Source organism: Nelumbo lutea, chromosome 6 (assembly GCF_056320005.1).
Source record: "Nelumbo lutea isolate HS-2025 chromosome 6, American lotus-T2T, whole genome shotgun sequence".
Taxonomy (NCBI): domain Eukaryota; kingdom Viridiplantae; phylum Streptophyta; class Magnoliopsida; order Proteales; family Nelumbonaceae; genus Nelumbo; species Nelumbo lutea.
This window is the reverse complement of record NC_142689.1, coordinates 16303368-16324443: the sequence shown is the minus strand read 5'-3', so window position 1 is coordinate 16324443 and position 21076 is coordinate 16303368. Positions and strand designations below refer to the sequence as shown.

General features: G+C 29.4%; 1 pseudogene; it reads right to left on the bottom strand.

Moving 5' to 3' along the window:
- Positions 1–11225: 11225 nt before the first annotated feature.
- On the bottom strand, positions 11226–16542 carry LOC148847596 (cytidine deaminase 1 pseudogene; annotated as a pseudogene).
- Between the last annotated feature and the right edge of the window lie 4534 nt (positions 16543–21076).

Below are 21076 nucleotides of genomic sequence, written 5' to 3'. Positions count from 1 at the left end.
AATATGGGTTACGTATGTACTTGATACATCATAAGTATACTAATCTTTTTCTAAGTATACACTTATCTCTTGAGTTTCACATGCCACATATGTTTCACTAAGTACAAGCTTTATAGTTCCTATCGTCCCACTCACTCCTTCCACATATAAATAAGGGTGCCAAAAAATGTTGATAGACTTTTCTCAAATTTCTTTGATTGTATATATTAACCCACATGAAATATCATTTCCTTGTCAGATTGGGTTATATGGTGGCCAATAGCCAAGACATGAATATATAATTTTCCAACTCTTACTTGTCATGAGCTGCCCTAGCTTCTTTAGAGTCTGCCACACTTCCACTTAAAAACCCTAGCTTCCCTCTTCCACCAACAAACAATTTAATCCATTTAGACCACTCCAAACAAGAGTAGAAAATTCCCACTTTTTAATGCCTGAGTGTAACACATTTTGACCTCTAGCCATACTAAACCTTGGATGAGTGAACTACCACACACAAACAAGAGACAACACCCACCTGTCAAGGATTGCACCTAATACCAACTGACAACCCAAAAAATACTAGCAAATAGAGCCTTTTTTTCAACTACGACCACCACCATGGAACAGTTCAAATAGTCCAAAACAATATCCTATGCAGCCTAGAGAAGAAATAAACACTATTCTTGCTTATGCTAAAGAGAGCAGAACTGTAGACAACTCCAAGCAGAGAAAGAATAAGCACAATCCGACTATTACCATAAATAATAGATTAACCAATGTTGATAAGCAGAAATGAAAACCCTCTAAAAACACTTCTAGTAGTAACTTATTTTCACTCCAAAAAAAAAAAAAAGCTCTTCATGTAGGCCTAAAAAAAGGAAAATTAAGTCTTTGTGTGTAAACGGTATTCGAGTATCCGTTTCAAATTAAGTCTTATTTTCACCCCACATCACAAAGGCCTAAAAAAAAGCACAATCCTAAAAAAAGCTCTAAAAACACTTCTAGCAAACCAAGCACCAACAAAACCAAAAATACAGGCTAAAACAAGGTCTTGGATATGAGTTTGGATCCCCTGACCATGACACATTGTTAGCCACATGCATCCAGTCATAGGTGTGTAAACGATATTCGAGTATCCGATGTAAACGAATCAAATTCGGGTTATTCAATTAATTTAATGGTCGAATTTGAATTAAATTTTAATACCAATTAATTTATCAAATCGAAATCGAATATAGGTTGATTCAATTCGATAAATATCCAAATCCAATTAAATATAAATATAATATAAAATATATATAAATATATTGTAATATAAGATTACATGTCTTATACTCTTAATACTCTTACACCTTTTTTTGAAAAAGTGTAAGAGTATTGTCGAGACAATTAAAGATACATAGTCCTCTTCAGAAAACTAACAAAAAAAAATTAATGACACATTAGTCAATTGATTATTATATTATTTCATCAAGACATAACCCTCTGTCTTCATTGAGACATTGGCCCTCTCCCCACTTCACTTTGACATGACTTTTCTTTTCCCCATCTCCTAACCCACAACTCTTTCACTTTGACGGGCTTTTCTTCTCCCCATCTCCCAACCTGCAACTCTCAGTGTTTCCAACCCAGTCGTCTTATGTCCATCTCATTTCCCTCTCCCTTGGTCGTGTTATCATTCTTCAATTTCACTGCTTTTAAACTTGCAATCAGAGGTAGGAGAAAAAAAAGGAGAGAGCACCGGGTTTTGTTGAAGACAAATGAGCTTCATGGCATTCTAATTTCTTTCATTCAAATCTTAGCTTTCTCTGCTACTTCTTTATATCTCTTTTTTATTTTTTAGATTTTTCATGTTTTTTTTGCTATTATTTTCTTCTTATTTTAGTCTTTTGAGATTTTTTCTTTTTTTCTTGCATGCCACAACAAAGGGGTTTCCTCTTGTGTAATTTGATTTCTAGATTTAGGATTTTTAATATTTATAGAATCATTTGAATTCGAATCGATTCGAATATTTGATATTTTAATCGAAATCAAATTCGGTTGGAATTTTTGAATATCTTACAGATTTTTAATCGAATTCGAATCACTTATTTTGTAATCAGAATCGAATTCGAACATGACCTGATTCGATTCGAATTTGCTCCATTTGCATGCCTATCCAACTATGCATTGGGAATACCGGTGTTTTAAAGTACAATCAATGTTCCTGATGTGCGGCAGGATGAACGTGGCTAGCAATGTGTCATGGTCAGCAGATCCGAACTCCTTGGATACACCAACCACCATTACTTTACTGTTTTTCAAAGATACTCTTGTGGAAGATCTAAAAAGACAAGGCACAACACTAAGCAAGTGATCTCAGAACATTAAGAAGGCAAGAGAAAAACTCCTTCAAACCCTTATCCCCCCCACCCACCCCATACGATGAACGGACATGTAAAAGAACAACCCTTTTAGTACTACAATGAAAAGAAAAGGAAGAAAAAAGAGAGATTTGCCTTCCTGATCAGCGCTAGCCAATATTTAATTTGTTCTAACCTTTTTCAAAGAAAACAAAAGAGGAGAAATAAGGTTGTGTTTGGTTTAAAGGAAAAAAGTAGGGAAAAGAAAGGAAAGATAGGGAAACCTTTACAAACCTTGTATGGGTTTCCCTACCTTTTCCTTCAAACCAAACATAGCCTAAAGGAGAGTCAAGAGCATCAGATCACTACCAATTCCTATTTTGTACTTAGTAGAAGAAAAATTATAAGTATACCCTTGGTTACACTAAGAGTACATTTAATAACTTAAAACCACTCTTATAAAAAAAAATATATTTATCTTACATAATTCCACTTTAACAATCCCACTCAACTGAAAAACAAATATTTATATCTTGCACCATTCAAATACTTTTTACCTAATTGGACCTAGGGGTGCATTAAAAACCAAAAAAAATGAATTGAGCTGATGAAATCAAACCAAAATTTTTAATTATTGAACCAATTAGTTTGGTTTTGGTTAACCAATATAAAAAATGGCAGTTAATGGAACTAACTGGTATAGTATTTTTTATTATATATTTATATATTTATTTATAATATATATTATAAATATCATTTTGGGGGCTCAAAAAACTATTATAAATATAAAAAAAACCGAAAAAACTGATCGAGAACTAAACTAATCAACCAATTAATCGATTGGCTTTTATTTTGTTTCAATTCATGGTTTTTCAAAAACTAGTGGTACCGGTTTGGTTTGGAAAATAGTTAATGGTTATCCAAACCGTGAGCACCCCTAATTAGACCCAAGGATTAAAGTATCGGTATCGAGTATCGTATCGGACAATTTGGATACGGATATAGATATGGATACGCTTTGAAAATACATGGATACGGACGAAAAATATGGATACGCTAGCAAAACACATAAAAATTTCATAATGCATTAATGATATTAAATTTAAGGTCAAATAACCATAAACAATGTCTAAATACATAAAAAGTGTATATTTTAATGGTGTATATGAAAAAAATATATTACAATTAATATTTTTACTTTTTTACATTAACAAAGAGGTTAACTAAATATTAAATTATCTATGTAAATTAAAATATCCATTAATAATTTATAAAATGTATATTCTTAACTTAAAATATATCAAATTTATTAAAAATTTTAAGATACATATCATATGCAAATCTATCCATGTCATATACCAAATCTATTCCATTATTATATTTTTATTCTTATAATTTTTTAATTAAAAATATTTTTTTGGTATAAATGTAGATTAATAGATTTTATATATTCAATTTAAGATTACATTCTTCAATATTTTGTAAACAATGTTTTTATTTTCTAAATAATAAATATGATTTTATGTAATGTAAATTAATATATATTTATCATGTGCAAATTTATAAATTTTAAGTACTAAAATAATTATTTTGTTATTAATATTATATTTTTATATTTTTCTTGAGATTCAAATAATATTTTGATATAAATGCGGATTTGATATATTATTTATTTATATTACTTTATAAAATACTGATTTTAAGTATTACTTTTTTATAAAATACTGATTTTAAGTATTACTTTTATAAAATAAAGAAATATGTTCTGTAATCATTTACTTATAAGCACAAAAGATGGAGTGGCATAATGACTTGTAGGTGTGGATGTTAAGCTCTCTTTTAGTTTTGGATGCGGGTTTAAGTCTTGCAATTTTTTTTTTTTAGTAGACAAGTATGTTCATACACATTCGCGTTTTGCAGGTTGCGTACCGATCTGTATCGATATATATCGGTTGATACAATGCGGACTGATACACACCTGTATCGATCTAATACGCATGACTGACAGGATACATCTCTAGTCATACTGTATTCCATACCAGACATTAACAATACCGGTACAATACGCCCTGATTAGACCTTTATATCAAGTCCAAAAAATTAAAAAATATCCTTTTTAACTCCTACCTTAAAACTTTACAAATTAACTATCCACCCCACATGATACCTTATTTATGTTCCAAGGGAATAGAACCATCAAAATTGAATGATGAGTTATTCATGCTTTTAGGATTAGATGAAACCCCTTCATTGTACTCAAATGATCAAGATTTTATTTTTATATGGAGCTTCACACTTGAACCCTAGTATTGAAGCATCAAATTAGACTTTGTTCTTTTGTAAGTTGTAAACCTTCTTGAAGCCTATATAATTCAATTTTCTTCTTATTGCTTATATTTCTCCTTTTCTTCTTTCACTTCTTCCTTCTCTTGCCTTTTGCTCATGATGAGCTTGGGTCTAATATCCAATGCTAAGGCAATAGCTTCTAGTCTCTTTTTGGGCCTAAAGTATTTCATCCTTATATAAGTGTAGACACTCCATTTTATCCCTATCTTTGTAGGCATTGTCCATCAAGGACTTTTCAACTAATTTCCCAGTAGAGCAAATACTTTCATGACTTGTTTCCAACATTTTGTAGGTGGGTAGGGGTGCGCATGTAATAGGTCATAGACGTGGACTAGGCGTAGGGGACCGTGGTTGGATTGGTGCGTGGACAGGAGTCCTACACAGGTGGACGTAACTACAACTAGGGGTGAGCATGGTTGGTTTAGTTCGGCTCCATGGAAAAACTTAGAACCTACCCTATAGGGGTCGGTTTCCAGGTTTTTTGAACCAGAACTTATCCTATGAAGGTTGGTTCTAGGGTCAATTATGGCCTTGGTAGTTCCAAGGCCGGTTCTAGGGTCTACTTGTGGAACTTATTCTTTCTTTACTCTCCCCCATAAAAAAATGAAACATATCCTTTAAAAACTTGATTTTCAATGATGATAATATATAGTTTAAAACTTATATTATCTTTATTGATTAAATTGAGTAATTTAATATATGTAGATTATCATAATATATTAATATAAGATTCAAAATTTGTCATTTATAATTTAAATTTTATAAATATTATCATTTTACATTATTTATTATATACATTTAAATATTAAAATGAAAACAAACAATTAAATCACCTAAGTAACTCAATGATCAAGTGAGACCATGGCTTTTGTAACCACGAGTACTTGGGTTCAAATATTCACATCCTTAAAAATATTTTGAGGTTTATTTTAAAGCAAGTTCGATTTTAGGGTTGGTTCCACCAAGGCCAATTCATTGGATTGGTTTGAATAAGGTAAACCCCTAAACCCTAAAATTGACCTAAGTGAGAGTCAGTTTCAAGAATTTGGAACTAGACCCTACCCTATAACAAATTGGATAGGGTCGGTTCAAGGCTAGTTCGAGATTGATCTCATTTGGTTCTAGGTAGAATCTATCTGTTTGCTCACCCTTAACTACAACAATAGGTGGGCGAGTGAATTATGGAGGACCATGGTTTGTAGCTGCAAATTATCGATTTATTAATAAATATATTTTTTCTCTTATATATATATTATTTATTTATTTACTTGGACACATAGGTTGCAAACATAATCGCTACAACTTTAAGAGTGTTTTGTTCTGTGGACAAGAAATTTATGTGGATTGGTCCAAACTACACCACTGTGGCAATGGTCAATCTACATCACACCACAATCCACAACTATTCTAAACTATAAACAGATTGTATGGATTGAATCAATCCACGCCCACAATTGTGTTTTGTATAAATCTTATATATATTTTGTGAAATAGATACACAATTGATTATAAATAAGTAATTATACCCAATAACCCAAATTAATTTGGAAATATCATTAATAAATTCATATTAACCAATAAAAATTATTTTAACAAAAAATAAGTGAGAAGTAATTAAAAATAATAAAATTATTTTTTATTATCAAAATTTTAAATAATTTAGTAAATAATTATTAAATTATTTAAAACTTCAATTAAATAGTATAACCTATGGTAAAAAATTAAAAGGAATATCATCAAATTATAATTTTCATTGGTCAGTAGTGGGTCTTTACTTTGTTAGCCACAAAAGGATGAGGAGAAATATGGCTTCAGGTGTGTAAATAGTAAAAAATACAACAAATACTACTATCACATGCCCTTTTTTGTTATCAGTGGATGGGGATCATCCACAAAAAATAAGCATTATCGAGAAGCTGATTTGGGATGGTTCTTAAGTTATTAGGGACAAAGACCATCCCAAATAAATCAAACACCACCTACTATCGTAAATAAGACAAAAATGAACATATTCACAATATAAAGACAATACCAAAAAACCCCTTAATCAAATCATCGTATCGAGCATTACATTTATTATAATAAAAAAGAGTTATTACCATTGATAATAGGGAAAGTTAGAAAATAATAGTTATGAAAATTATTAATCGCAAATTCCTAAATTCTACTATCACAAACATAAAAACTAGCAAATAACATTTAAATTGTTGAGACTTTAATCAATTCAACACTAAGCAACATTCATTGGGATTAACAAGTGCAAAGAAATAAAGCATATTTTAATATTTTTTTAGGAGACATTAAGTCAAACACCATAGTTTAACTTATTTTATATAAAAAAAGTTAAAATTATTATTAATTTTAAAAACTGTGATAAAGATTTAGTTATAGAAAATGGAGTATTGTTTAAAAGAAAATGAAGAGAAATCCAATTAAAAGTACTATTAGTCAAAATCACTTTGCTCTCAAGACTATTTTAAACATGTTTGAAACAGGCGCCAAGCCCTTTACTGAAGATCACAAATACTTGGATTATCTTCCAGAATGAACTCGATTAAAATGATAAGGGATGGAAAAAAAAATCTACGAATGAATAAATGAATCCTATTGCTAATACGATAATACCCTATTTTGTGTTTTCATTAAAAAAATTTAATTTACACGATATTAGACAGTATGAGTGAAAAATAATAATTCAACTTATGAGTTATACAAAATTAATATGAACACATTTTTAATGGAAGCCCAATTTAGAAACAAATACAACTTATAATATATAGATATTCATGTTATCCCCATTTTCCTTTATCAAATATAAGATATGCAAGTGACTGTTAACAATGAATTCACTAAGGTGTTACACAATGAAAAAAAAAAGAAAATTGATTAGATACAAATGTATGCCCAATAGGAATTGTGACACATAATTTATTTCAATGATAATACATAATATATTGTAATTGAAAAAGTAAAGTTAACAATTTCTATTCAAATGTTACAAAACACATATTTGTTTATTATATTATAGTGAATATGTATATTACACACATTTGCATTTTAAAGCAAAATATATATGATTTAAGAATTTTAAAGCTATAACTTTATATGTTCACAAAAAGACTATTAAGGCTATACATTTTTTTTATCTTGCCTTAAATGTTTTTTAATAACCATGATTATAATTTTATTATTTTTTACTTTATTATACTTTTTATCTCTAGAATAATATAATATATTGATAAAGTAAGATCTCATATTTTATATTTTTAACATTTTTAAAATCTTTAACGTAATTGAAAAGTACATCTTATGAAACAAGAACTAATAAAAAGGCAAATTAATTATGTAATTTCTTTAACATAATTAATTAATATCAAAATCTTTAGGTCACAAATATCAAATTCTTTAACATAATTAATTAATCTTCAATGTTATTGATATTTATACATTATGGAATATAACTAATAAAAAATAAATTAACTATGTGACATCTTTAATATGATTAATTGATATTAAAATTTAGCATGTCATTAATATTAATTTTTAACTATGTAACATCTTTAATATATAAATAACATCAATAAAAGTTAAAGATGAATAATGGTAACTATTAATATGCGTATATTAATGCATCAAAAGTAAATTTGCTTTAAATTATTCTTTCTCTCACTATCATATAATATATTGCAAAAAGAGTTTCAATAAAACAAAAAATATGAAGTAATACTAACGTGAAGCACCATAATTGACATTTTTAATGTTATTGAAGAATGTATTTGGTATCATTATTATTTTATTAAATAATGGGTAATGTCTTACAATTTGATAAAGTAATTCTGGGTTTTGTATATATTTTATATTGTTATTTGGTGTTAAATAAATACCATTAGATGCCACATATTCAAAAACAAGAAAACATCATATTCATTGTAAGAAATATCAAAATAATGTTTTTTTCAAAAGTTATTCTCATAAAATTTTAAGCATCCAATGTTACTTGAAAAAACTTAAAAATGTTCAGCTAAATAAGTAAAAGTGAGAAAAATTACAAAACACCTACATGACACTGAAATGGAAAAAATATTTAATAAAATAATTTTGGTACCAAATACTTTAAACTCTTTAATGTGATTGACAATTACACCTTATTAAATGTACAATAATTAAAAGATAAATAATACATATAATACGTTTAACGTGATTTGTTGATATCAAGATTTAACTTATCACAAATACTCATTTCTATATCATATTAGAACTCGATCATTTTAGCAAATATTATGTATAAAAACTATATAATACAAATATTATGTGAAACTGTAAAAGTGAAATGTTATAATTAATTGACAATACCTTTAATATTAATTAAAATTTTAATATAATTGACAAATTAATACATCTTATGAAATATGAAAGAATTATAAAATAAACACACCATTTAACATTTTTAATGTGGTTGATTGATATTAAGATTTAACTTATCACAATATTCATTTTGTATTATATTAAAACTTTAAGTATAAGATTATAAAGTGGAATTTATATTTTGATAATTTGAATAGAATGACAATAATGATGAGATCAGTGGTTATAAAGGAAATTTACTTATATACTTAAAGCATGTGGGGAGTGTACGGTCATCCTATGCTCGACACGTTTACTATTTAGGGGACCCCTATGCTTGACACGTGTACCCCTTGTTTATCCCCTGTACACCAATAGATCCAAAGGGTCGAATCTCTCTTCCAGTCTGAAGGATAATCTCGTATCTTTGTCCCCTCTGCTTCAATGGATAGAAATGGCTGAATCTCTTTCCCAGTCTAACTAATCTCACGTGTAACAGAGGATAATCTCTCTCCCAAATGAGAGAGCCTATCAGAGACTCTCTCCCAATCTGACAGTCATAGGTAGGGTCATTGACACATGAACCATTTTGAAGACCCTCTAGAGTTTTTCTTACAACAGACATAAGATGAGCATTTTCTTGAGCTCACATCCTCTGCATCTTAAATGTAGAAAAGCCACGTCATTTCCCTTATTACAGGAAGTCGGGAGTTAAAAAATTATTTTTTTTAATTATGCCTATATTCTCTCATTTCTACAACCACGAATGACAAAAAAGCCACGTCGTTCCCCTTATCTCATCATCAGAGTCACTATTATAAATGCTAGATAGGATTTATTGTTTCTTTTACCCATTGCCTTTCAATTCTTAACAATCAAGCATCTATTTTCTTTGCTCATGTAATTATCTTGTCAGGATTAAGTGGTTAACCATACATCTTTTATTGAGTTTATATTTTTCATCATTCTTGTCTTAAGACACAACAAGAGGGAAAATAAGAAAAATAAAATAAAATTTTATGTCTACCCATCTCCCTATTCTTTTTTTTTTTCATTCATAGTTTAGTTTGAAAAAGTAAGAGATTTTTTTTCTGTTTTTTTATTTGTTCTATCTTTTTTTTTTTTTTTTGTGTTTGCATATGACGAATTAAAATTTTGGCTTGATTTTTTTTTCTGTTGGTCCTAAATTTGAAGAGACTTTGCGTTGGAATAACCTTTATGTCTACCAAAATTTTATGAATTTTTTCTCCAGTTTAAAAAATAATCACAAAAAAACAACATATTTTAACATCAACAAAGCATTTTTTTTTTATTTTTTGTCCTCTTGGATAGGGGTGCTCATGATTCGGTTAACCAAACCGTGGGGCTTTTTCTTGGACTGAACCAGTACTACCAATTTTTGAAAAATTGGTAACAGAAACCAGCCAGTTGATCAGTTCCATTCGTCAGTTTTTTGGTTTTTTAATTTTTATAATATATTATAAAAAAATATATACTAAAAATTTATAACTATATATAAAATATTATATTTTAGTTAATAAATAATATATTATATATTATAAATATATATAATGCATTAATAAACTTTCGGTTTTTATTAACCAATTTTTCAATTCGGTTTTCATCGATTTTTTCAGTCAATTCAATTTTTTTGCTCACCCCTACTTTTGGCCAGTGGAGGATGTTTGTTTTTGTGAATGTTAGGGCGGTGACGGTGATAGGTGAAGGGGAATGGAGAAGGAAGGAGAGAGAGAACGATAAAGAAGGGGAAAGAGAATATTGAGAGAAACAATAGTGTTGTAATGATTCACGCGGTGATGACCATAATTGAAGGAGAATGGAGAAGGGGAAGAGAAATGAGCAAGGGAGAGAGAGAAACACCAGTGTTCTTAAAGCCAACGATGGTTCTGGTAGCAACGGATCTGGCTTGGGCGATGAGTGTTGGGTTGAAGACTTGAGGAGAAAGAGAAACAAGGAAAGAAAACAAGGTAGAGGGAATAAAGACGGGATTAAAAATTTAAAAGTTTTGGAGTTCTAGACTCCCGTAACAGTGGTAAACTCTGTTAACTTGTGATTAATAAGGGGAGCAACGTGGAATTTTGTCATTGGTGGTTGTAAAAAATTTTCTGCACCTAGGATGCAGAGGGTGTGAGCACCCTTTTCTTACCCATTTTCTCTAAGCTTACCGTGGAAGAGCTTACAGTGGAGAAGTCAAATGTTTGAGAACAATAGCCAAGCCCTGCCTTCTTCGCCCACCACCGCTTCTTCCTTCTCCACCAACGCCTCCGCCATGATCTTATCTTACCCGCCTCCGTTGCCGGCCGCCACGTACGCCACCAACACCGCCTGAACCGGCCCCAAGCTCGGATTATATGCGGCAGACTCTATGTACGAATCCTTATAAACCTTCCCTTCTATGTCTCCATGAGTTCAACGCTCGATGGGCATCCACTATAAGGCGCGTGCAACTTGTTGGTTGCTTCAAGTGCTACCCACTTTAACTTGTCGTCGTTGGAGTATACAACATCGGGGTTAAAGGATTGATTGCCATCACCATTGGCCTTGATAGTGTCATGGTGGGTGTCTTCATTGAAAGTCAAGCCATTATGATGAGACTCTAAAAGCAAAGCAAAGGTAGGTCCTTGTGGAGGAGTTCCTCCGAACCGAAACGCTAGGACAGGAATTCAAATAATGGTTAAAATGCAGTTTCTGAGTCTTAGTTGTCACTTGGGTTATCAGTGGATGTGATCAAAATCTTAACATCGGGGGCATTGCGCATCTCTTGCATGAGTTGGCGGCAATGGCCACAGGGCACAAAGGATCCGACCATGTAACAGAGTTGGGTCTTACTGTTGATGATCACGAATTGCTCGACATGGACGAAGTGGTGGAGGGGGAGGCCAAGGAACTCGAGGTTGATGCCAAGGAAGATTTGACCATTAGATCCTAATCCAATGACTCCAACAAAGTAATTCAAAATGGTAGTCTATGGAGAGAGAGAGGGAGGGATTGCTCTATAGTCCTTGTTGTGGTGTTCCAAGGATGGAGACAAGGAATAGTTTCATTGAAATTTGGGTTGGTGTGCAAAAATTTAAGAAAGGGTAATTTGGTCCCTAAAAAGAAACTTTTTGTTGTTACCACTGTTTTGTAATATATTTGTAAACGTATCTGATTTTTTTTTTGTGTTTTTTGTAAAAAAGCCCAATAAATTAAACATTTTTTAATGCAAATGTCCAAGTTGAAGATCAAAATCAGCCTTAATAGGAAAACAATATTCCTTGGACAATACAATAAACTTTTACTTATTTATTTATTTATTTATCAAAATCAGCCTTAAAATATTATCTAAACATTTATTTATTTAATAAAATTAAAATATATTATTTATTTTTATATTACTTTTATTGGGAGAATGGTGGTTCAGCCAAGGGTCAAAATTTTTAGGCCCAAAGTACAGTTGGGGTGGGTGCCAGCTCAGGAGGCGGGCATTGGTGCATAGAGTGGGGGTTTTTGACATTTTGAATATTTATAACTCTGCAGTGGAAATCATAAATCTACATTGGGCATGTCCGTACTTTTCTGCTTTTTTATTTTATTTTTAAATTATTTATTTAGTTAGCAAGGAATAATTTACTAACAAACTATAATTACTAGCAAAAAGGTAACTATATTAAGGTTATCAATGGGTTAGGTCTATCTAGACCTGTTCATGGGCCAAATAGCCCAACAGGCTGGCCCGATCCGACCTATTATTAAGTCGAACTTGTTCATAATTTTAGGCCCATAGGCTCGGGCTTGGGGCTAAAGCATCGGGCCCAACTTCTGGGAGATGGTTGTGTAATGCAATTTATAAGGGGGGATAGGCAAGAGGAGAGAGATGAGAAGAGAGGGGGACTAATGGAGGGAGAGAGGGAGGGAGAGGTGGAGAAAGGTATATGGAGATGACAAACAAAAATAAACAATTTTTAAATCTCCAAAAATTTCATAATTTGATCAATTTTTATATGACCACATTTTAAATAAACAACCACTCCTTTATTTCTCCTGCTCATATTCAACATGAATTTTGTACCATAAATTCAGCACCCAACATTTAGGCCAAGGTTGTGGTCTAATTAATTATGTTAGTTTTGGCCTATTTACTCGCCATGCATGTTTGGGTGAAGGTGGGTGGGGAAGGGATACTTATCAAGCCTTAGTTGAAATTAGCAGCATTTTAGGTTTACAATTTTTACTACTTTAGTATGTTGGGTGAAGGAATTTGGTACCATAACTTCAGCACCCAACATTTAGGCCAAGGTTGTGGCCTAATTAATTATGTTAGTTTTGGCCTATTTACTCGCCATGTTGGGTGGGGGTGGGGGAAGGGATATTCATTTTCATCATTCTTGTCATGTTTATCCTCCTCCAACTAAGTAATCATATTCTCCAAAACTCGAAAGACACTGTTTGATGTTGGTGGTGTACAGTGATTAAAGGAGTTTGGTGAGATCCTGAAATAGAAAAACTACTCGGTATATAGAATTTTGAGTATTTGCATATCTAAAAGACAAAAAAAAAAAAAAAATTGTGTTGTACTTTGGTGGATTAGCCATTCATGCAAACTAACAATAAGTGCAAATTATTACAATGCACATCTTGTAATCGAATGACATTGGATCATGGTGCACATTAATTTGTGCTTTTTAACTTATTTTTAGTCTTTGTTGTCTTGTGCTGAGCATCAAACTTTCACCTACATGAAAAAGGTAGTACCCTTGTTTTTTGTTTAATTTTCTATTTATTTTCTTTGCCCGTGCTTAGCACGGGCCTCTCTGCTAGTTAGATTAATAAAATAAAAAAAAATGAAAAAATATATTTAAAAGTATTAATAAATAAAAGTCTATAAATTTGGGTATTAAGCCTCTTTTTATAACAAATTCAAAAATTACTGTAGAATGTTAGAGTATTCTAGTCTTAAGATTTTAATTAAATATATGATCTAATAATGATTTGACCTGATTTAAGTTTATGTCAAATTAATATACTTATGTAATGTTATTATCTTATATTATATTTTAAAAATTATTAAGATGTAAAAACTGTACGATAAAATTAAAACTGTGAAATAGTGACTAAATATCACAATTGGTCTTTTGTATTACTAATATAAATATAAATTCTAATAAATTTTGAAATATAATGGGTTCAAAACTCTCTTAAGTTTATGTGGCTCTACTTCTTCAAATACATCTTATAAGATATGAATTAATGAAAAGACAAACAGATTTTTTTTCGTTGTCTTTAATGTGATTAATTGATGTTAAGATTTAATATTTTTTTATATATTCATTGCCACATTATAATAGAACTTTAATTTTGTCAAATAATACGACAAAAAAATGACATAATGAAATAAAATATATTAATCAATGTTAACATAAGATGTCAAAATTGATATGTTTAATATTGTTAATCTTTAATATGATTAATAATTACATCCTATAAAATGGAATTTTTGGGCTCTTCTCTGTTCATTTTCACATGTCCAACGCGTGTGGATATTTAAATGTAAAACCCAATGTTAAATGTAAAAACCAATGGGAGATGCATGTGTAAAATCCAATCTCACCTTATTGAACCACCATTTTTCTTTTAACTCTTCTGTAAAAACCAATGTGTGATATTCATAAGCATTTGCTAATTACAAAAGGGCCATTATTTTTTTCTTAATTTTTTATTAATTACAAAAGGGTCATTATTTATCTCCTTGAATTTTTTATTAATTACAAAAGTACCATTGATAGCAATGGTTGCCTCTTTTTTAGTTATACATATGGCATTAAACTTTCATGTAATTGCAAGAGTGTCATCAACATGTAATTACAATATTGCCACAAAGTTGTTATTACTCTCTTTATATTTTTCATTTATTACCTCTTTCTCTCTAGGGCTATCAATGGTTCGGGTTGGATCTAATGGACCCAAACCAATTGGGTCAATTTGGATTCAGTTCGTAATATATTGTCTCGATTCTTATCGGTTCAAAACTTGTTCTACCCAGTCACGAATTACAAATATATTATTTATATTACATTTTTGTAAATTTGTTATATTATTTATTTTTTATAAAAAGCATGTATATATGATGAAAATAGTTGAAAAGATACTTATAGTTTTATATTAATTTAAATTGTTATATTTTAATGATTTATTAATTTTTTAAAAATCAAATTTAAAATTTTGACTTCCTCATCGGATTCGAATTCAGATCCATGTTTTATCATATCCGATTGGATCTTCGAGTTTGATCTACAATTAATAGTGTCGGGTTGGACTCGGATTCGGATATACCTCTTATTTGAATCCAATCCAATCCATTTGCATCCCTAATCAATGGGTCGGGTTGAACCTAATGGGCCCAAACCAATTGGGCCAATTCAATTTTTAGTTCATGACCGGTTCCACCCAGTCATGAATTAATTTGGAGTTGGGTCTAAAATTATATACATTGGATTGAAAATTTGTGAGTCTAATATGAGCTTGGGCTAGGTTACGGTATTGGGCCAAAGGTTGGGCTAAAAATTTGTAGGGCCAAGCAGACCAAGTGTAAAGACAAAACTTAGGACCAAGCCTAGAATTTTTGTTCCAAGCTAGGCCTTTCCATTTACACCTCTTTAACATCTCAATTGAAATCCACAGAATGAAAGCAGACTAATATTTTAAAACATTTCCTCTTCTCTCAATCTCTCTCTCCAAGAATTCAACCACTTCCTCCCATCCCTCCCCCAATTTCCCCAGCTCCTATAATATATACTTGTTAAAATATCTTAGTTAAATGTATTTTTAAAGATTTTATTAATTATTTTAAAGTTACTATTTGTAATTGTAAAATTATTTGTTTTAAAAATTGAGTAATTAATGTAACTTAAGTGTTTAATTATATTAACTAAATTAATAATTAATTGATTTGTCATAGTTAATTAATTAAGTTAAATTAACTAAATTTACTAATTAAATAACACTAAATTAATAACTAATATTAAATCTACCTATATGAATAAAATTATTAAATGCGTTGTTGTATTCTTATCAGCCCCCGCTAGTAGTAATTAAAAAAATATGCACTAATTAAGTGCTAATAACATTCTAAAATAATAATTAAAAAGTGATCAGGTTTTATGGTATATAATGTTCATTCCAATCTTAATCTTGTATAAATCTAAAGGCATGTTTTCTCTAACCGTCAAATGGAATCCTATAGCTTCATGTACCCGGGCTCTCAAATGTGTGATAGATTTTAAACAGTTCAATCTCTCTCTCATTCTCTCTCTCTCTCTCTCTATTTATTTATTATGCTTCGAATTTGGTGCCCCTCTCTCCTTCCCTTCACTTGCTCGCTCTCTCTTTCTCTTTGTTCTCTGCCTCCTCTTTAATTTTCTTCGTCTCCTTCGATTTCGTATTTCGGAATCTAAGAGTAACCTCTTTGTACATTTGCTTCCAGACCTGAATGATTTACAATCATGTCACATTCTTCACGCCTCTCCATGTTGACATCGAGAATTCAAATCAAACGACACAAGAATTAAATAAATAATCGGCATGTGAAAATTAAATACACTATATTTCATCTCTGTCAAAGAAAAGATTGTCCACTAAGCCACTCCGCATCTCAAAGTTTCTCATGTTCTATCTCTTCTCCTGTCAACGACACTATATCACATCTCTTATTCACAATCTTCTTCATTGAAATTTTGTTCTTTAGACTCTCCTTATTCTGTTTAGCAAGCAAGTAAAACCTTATTTTTATTTTCAAGATTTTTTATTTGTTAGTTCTTTAGGGTTCAATTGAATGAGCTCAATTTATCTTATTTTTGTCATTTTTGTTTTATATTTTTTAAAGCACTTATTCTATTTTGCAGGTTATGTTCATTCTATATCTACTTGATTGTTGGTTTTGGTTGGTGTTTTGTTTTAGTTGTTTGTTTTTTAAAATACTCCAATTATTTATCATCTGATTAATATCTTCTCTCTAGCATTGAAGATGAGTGAATAGGTGAGTTCAAATTGAATTGCATGTTGTTGGTGGCAGTGTTTTTTATTATTTAAATGGATGTCATTAAAGGTTGCATTAAAGGGGCGGTCTTTTTTCGGATTTTGAGAGGGGAGAAAGTTGGTCGATGAGATTTTGGTTACTATTCATCAAGAATCTCATATTCTTTTTTTTCAGATTTATGTGAGGACGAGGGAAAGTTTATTTAACATACCCATCTCTTAAGTGGGTAAATAACTTTCCCACCTAGGGGAAAAGTTGCCAATACTTGAATGGGACAAAAATACCTTTTTTAATAATGGATTTTTATGGATAAAATGGTCATTGCCTTATTTATATGAGAAATAAAAAGAACATGGGTAAATACACTTACCCGGATAAGTGTATCCTAGGAAAAACTTACCCATGTAATTACATTTACCCGGATAAGTAACTTGCCGAAAAACAAACAGGGCCTAAGTGTTGTTTTCTTGGGTTATAGGTTGATCAGGTGTTGTTTCCAACCTTGAAAATGGGCTCTCCATCATTCGGTTATGACATAACCATTGCTACAATAGCCCCTATCAGCCCTGTGTTAGACCAATATTGTCTTGGGGACAATGCCTTGTGGGTATATCCAAATCCAATCCGATAATAAAAAAATTATATCCAATCTAATATAATCTAATGATCCAACAAATCTTACAACTATGAATTTGAATTCAAATTTTGTAAGGATATTAGATATTCAAATCTAATCTGATCCAATTTAATTATTACCCATAGGTTTGTAACATTTAACAGATTATTATTAGAAAAAAAAATAAGCATTTTTAACCATTTTGTCATGTATATATATATATATATATATATATATATATATATATATATATATATATTAACAAAATGGTGGTATATATGTCTTTATAAATCAACCTAAATAATATAAAAAATAAAATTACACAAATGCAATATAAATATATTTATGATATTGGAATAGATTCGTTTGGATTAGATAGGGACAATCCAAATTCAAATTGATTTTTAAACAAATCATATTTTTCAATATAATCCTATTTGAAAATTTGATAGAGGGATGTCTAAATTCGACAAATTAGGATTGGATTTGAATTTGAATCAAATCATGATCCAGTCCATTTGCACCACTACCCAACGGCCAACACGGAAGATAGTGTGCACATCTCTCTCTTAAAAATTTATGGCTTAAACCTAGGTCAGTTAGCACCTTATCTTAAATGTAGCTTTAAGCTATTAAACCACCATTAAGTGTAGCCAAACCGTGAGGCACACAGTTAACATCTGACCGTGCACCACATGGTTTATCTACATCGTGCAGCCGCAGTCCAACCCAAGCCGTGAACCACATGGTTTTCCCATAACGTTTGATGCGCGGTACAATAAAAATTACTGAAATAAATAAAAAAGTAATTAAAATTGCTTTTGACTGAAAATTATTATACTATTTATTTAATTATTTAATTTATTTTGACTGAAAATAATTAACGCACATTAATGAAAAATCACTGATATGCAAAAAATGCTGAAAATATTGAAAATTATTGCAAAATACGCTAAAAATGTGGAAATTTCTGAAACATCTAAAACTTAATTAAAATACTGAAAATAATTAAAAAAGAAAAATTAACAGTATTATATTGCAATTTTTTATACTTATTGAAAAAATGTTGAAAATTAACAGTATTTTTTATCAACTATGGCATTTAATTAATTCACATTATTTATTAATATAATGTATTTTAATAAATACAGTATTTTGAGTAATTATAGGATTATTAATTAATTAACAGTATTTACTAAAAAATAGTATTCTTTTAATTAACCATATTTTTAATAATTACTGTATTTTAATAATTATAGTATTATTAATTAATTAATAGTATTTATTAAAATAATGTATTTATTCATTACCAATATTTTATTAAGTAAAAATTTAACTGTATTTATTAATAAAATCAATAGTACTTTAATAATATTGACAATTAATTTTAATATAGAAGTATTTATTAATTAAATTAATTATAGTATTTGTTAATTAGTAGTATTATTCATTAATTAATAGATTTTACTAAAACAACAGTATTTTATTAATTAATAGTAGTTGTTAATTATAAAAATAAATAAGTTAAATTAATTACTGTATTTATTAATAAATAATAGTAATAATAATAATAATAATATTTAGGTTGTCATTTGACGTATATTGTTTGTGTTTTTAGTGTTTCCAGCTATACTATTAAATTAGAATAAATTAATTTTCACAAAAAACCTAACTAGAGAAAATTAGTTTTTAGGAAATTATATTGTAAATTTAGTGTACTTTTCAAAATTTATTATTTATTAGTGTACGTTTGGAAAATTACCAAAAAAATGTTGTAAAATATGTTAGCAACATGTTATTACACCACTTAAACCATATAGGGCCAAATCGTGTACTACATGGGCTTCTAAATATGCTACCAACCCATGTACTACATGAGTTGATTTTTGGGAGAAAGATGGTTCAGCCTAGGTCAGAATTTATAGGCACTACAAAGTACTGTTGGGCTAGGTGCCATCTCGAAATTGATACCAATTCATGGGCGTTGGTGCATAGATGTGTGTTGTGTGTTGTTGCCATTTTGAATGTTTATAGCTCTGTAGTGGAAATCAGAAATCTACATTGGGCATGTCCATATTTTTCCGTTGATTTTTATTCAATAATAATAATAATAATAATAATAATAATAATAACAATAATGATGATGATGATAGCAATAATGAAAATTTGTATATATTTCATTATAAAATTATTGAGCATCATAATTAAATTAGAGTAAATTAAATTTTGATTTCTTTGAATATGTTATTAAATTAGAATAAATTAATATTTAAAAATTAAACAAAATCCAACTTCAGAAAATTAATTTTTAGGAAATTAATTTATAAATTTAGTGTACTTTTCAAAATTTATTATTTATTAGTGACTTAGTGTACTTTTGGAAAATTTCCTCAAAATGTTGTAAATAATTGTTGATATTTATTTTTGTATTTTCAATAATTACTGAAAATTATTGCATTTTCAAAAGTTTTCTGATTTTTTTTTTCAATAAATTATTACATTTCTGAAATTTTTTAGAAAAGCATATTTTGGAAGATAAAATATAAATTGGTATACTTTTCAAAAATTTGGAAAATTTAATAAAATTTATTAGATTTGTGCAATTCTGAAAAATAAAATTTCATAGTAAATAATTATTGCCATTGTAAATTATTCGATATGGGTAATCCATAACCCAATATGAGCCTACTCAATAAAATAAAGCATTTGCATTCCATACAAAATTATAAAAATTAGTTAAAATAGTGGTTCAATTAGAAATGTCATAAAACTCCTACTTAGGGATGATCATTTTTAGGCTCAAGCAATTGCTATTTTCTAAGCAAGGTCTAACTTAGATCTGCACCAATTCCATACATAGCGGACTATAGGGTTGTAAATGAATCGGATTAGGTTGCATTTGCATCCATATTTGATTATGAAGTATCTAGATCTACATCTGCATCCAATTATTATGTCATGTCTTGGATTGGGTTTGCATTTAATCCGCGACCATCTTATTGTGTTTAAAAAATACCAAAAAATAAAAAAGTTTTGAAAAAGTTAATTATTTTTAAAGTATATATGTATAATAAATGTATATAATATAAAATATTAAAATAATATTTTTAATGGACTCAAATTTTAGATGGATCAAATGGGATTAAATTCGCATATAATCTGATTATTAATTAGTTGCAAGTTCTAATATCCAAATCCATGATAATCGAATTCAAAGTTGAATCGGGTATCAGACTTTCAAAGTCTATTGATAAACCTAGCAGGCAAGGCCCAAGTTAAGCATCCCTAAGCTCGGCTTGAAAGTTATATACATATATAAATTTGGAGAACAAATTTTTATTAATATATCAATAAAAATTATTATATATTTTTTATAATAGATTAAAATTAAATAAAAATTTTAACTTCTGA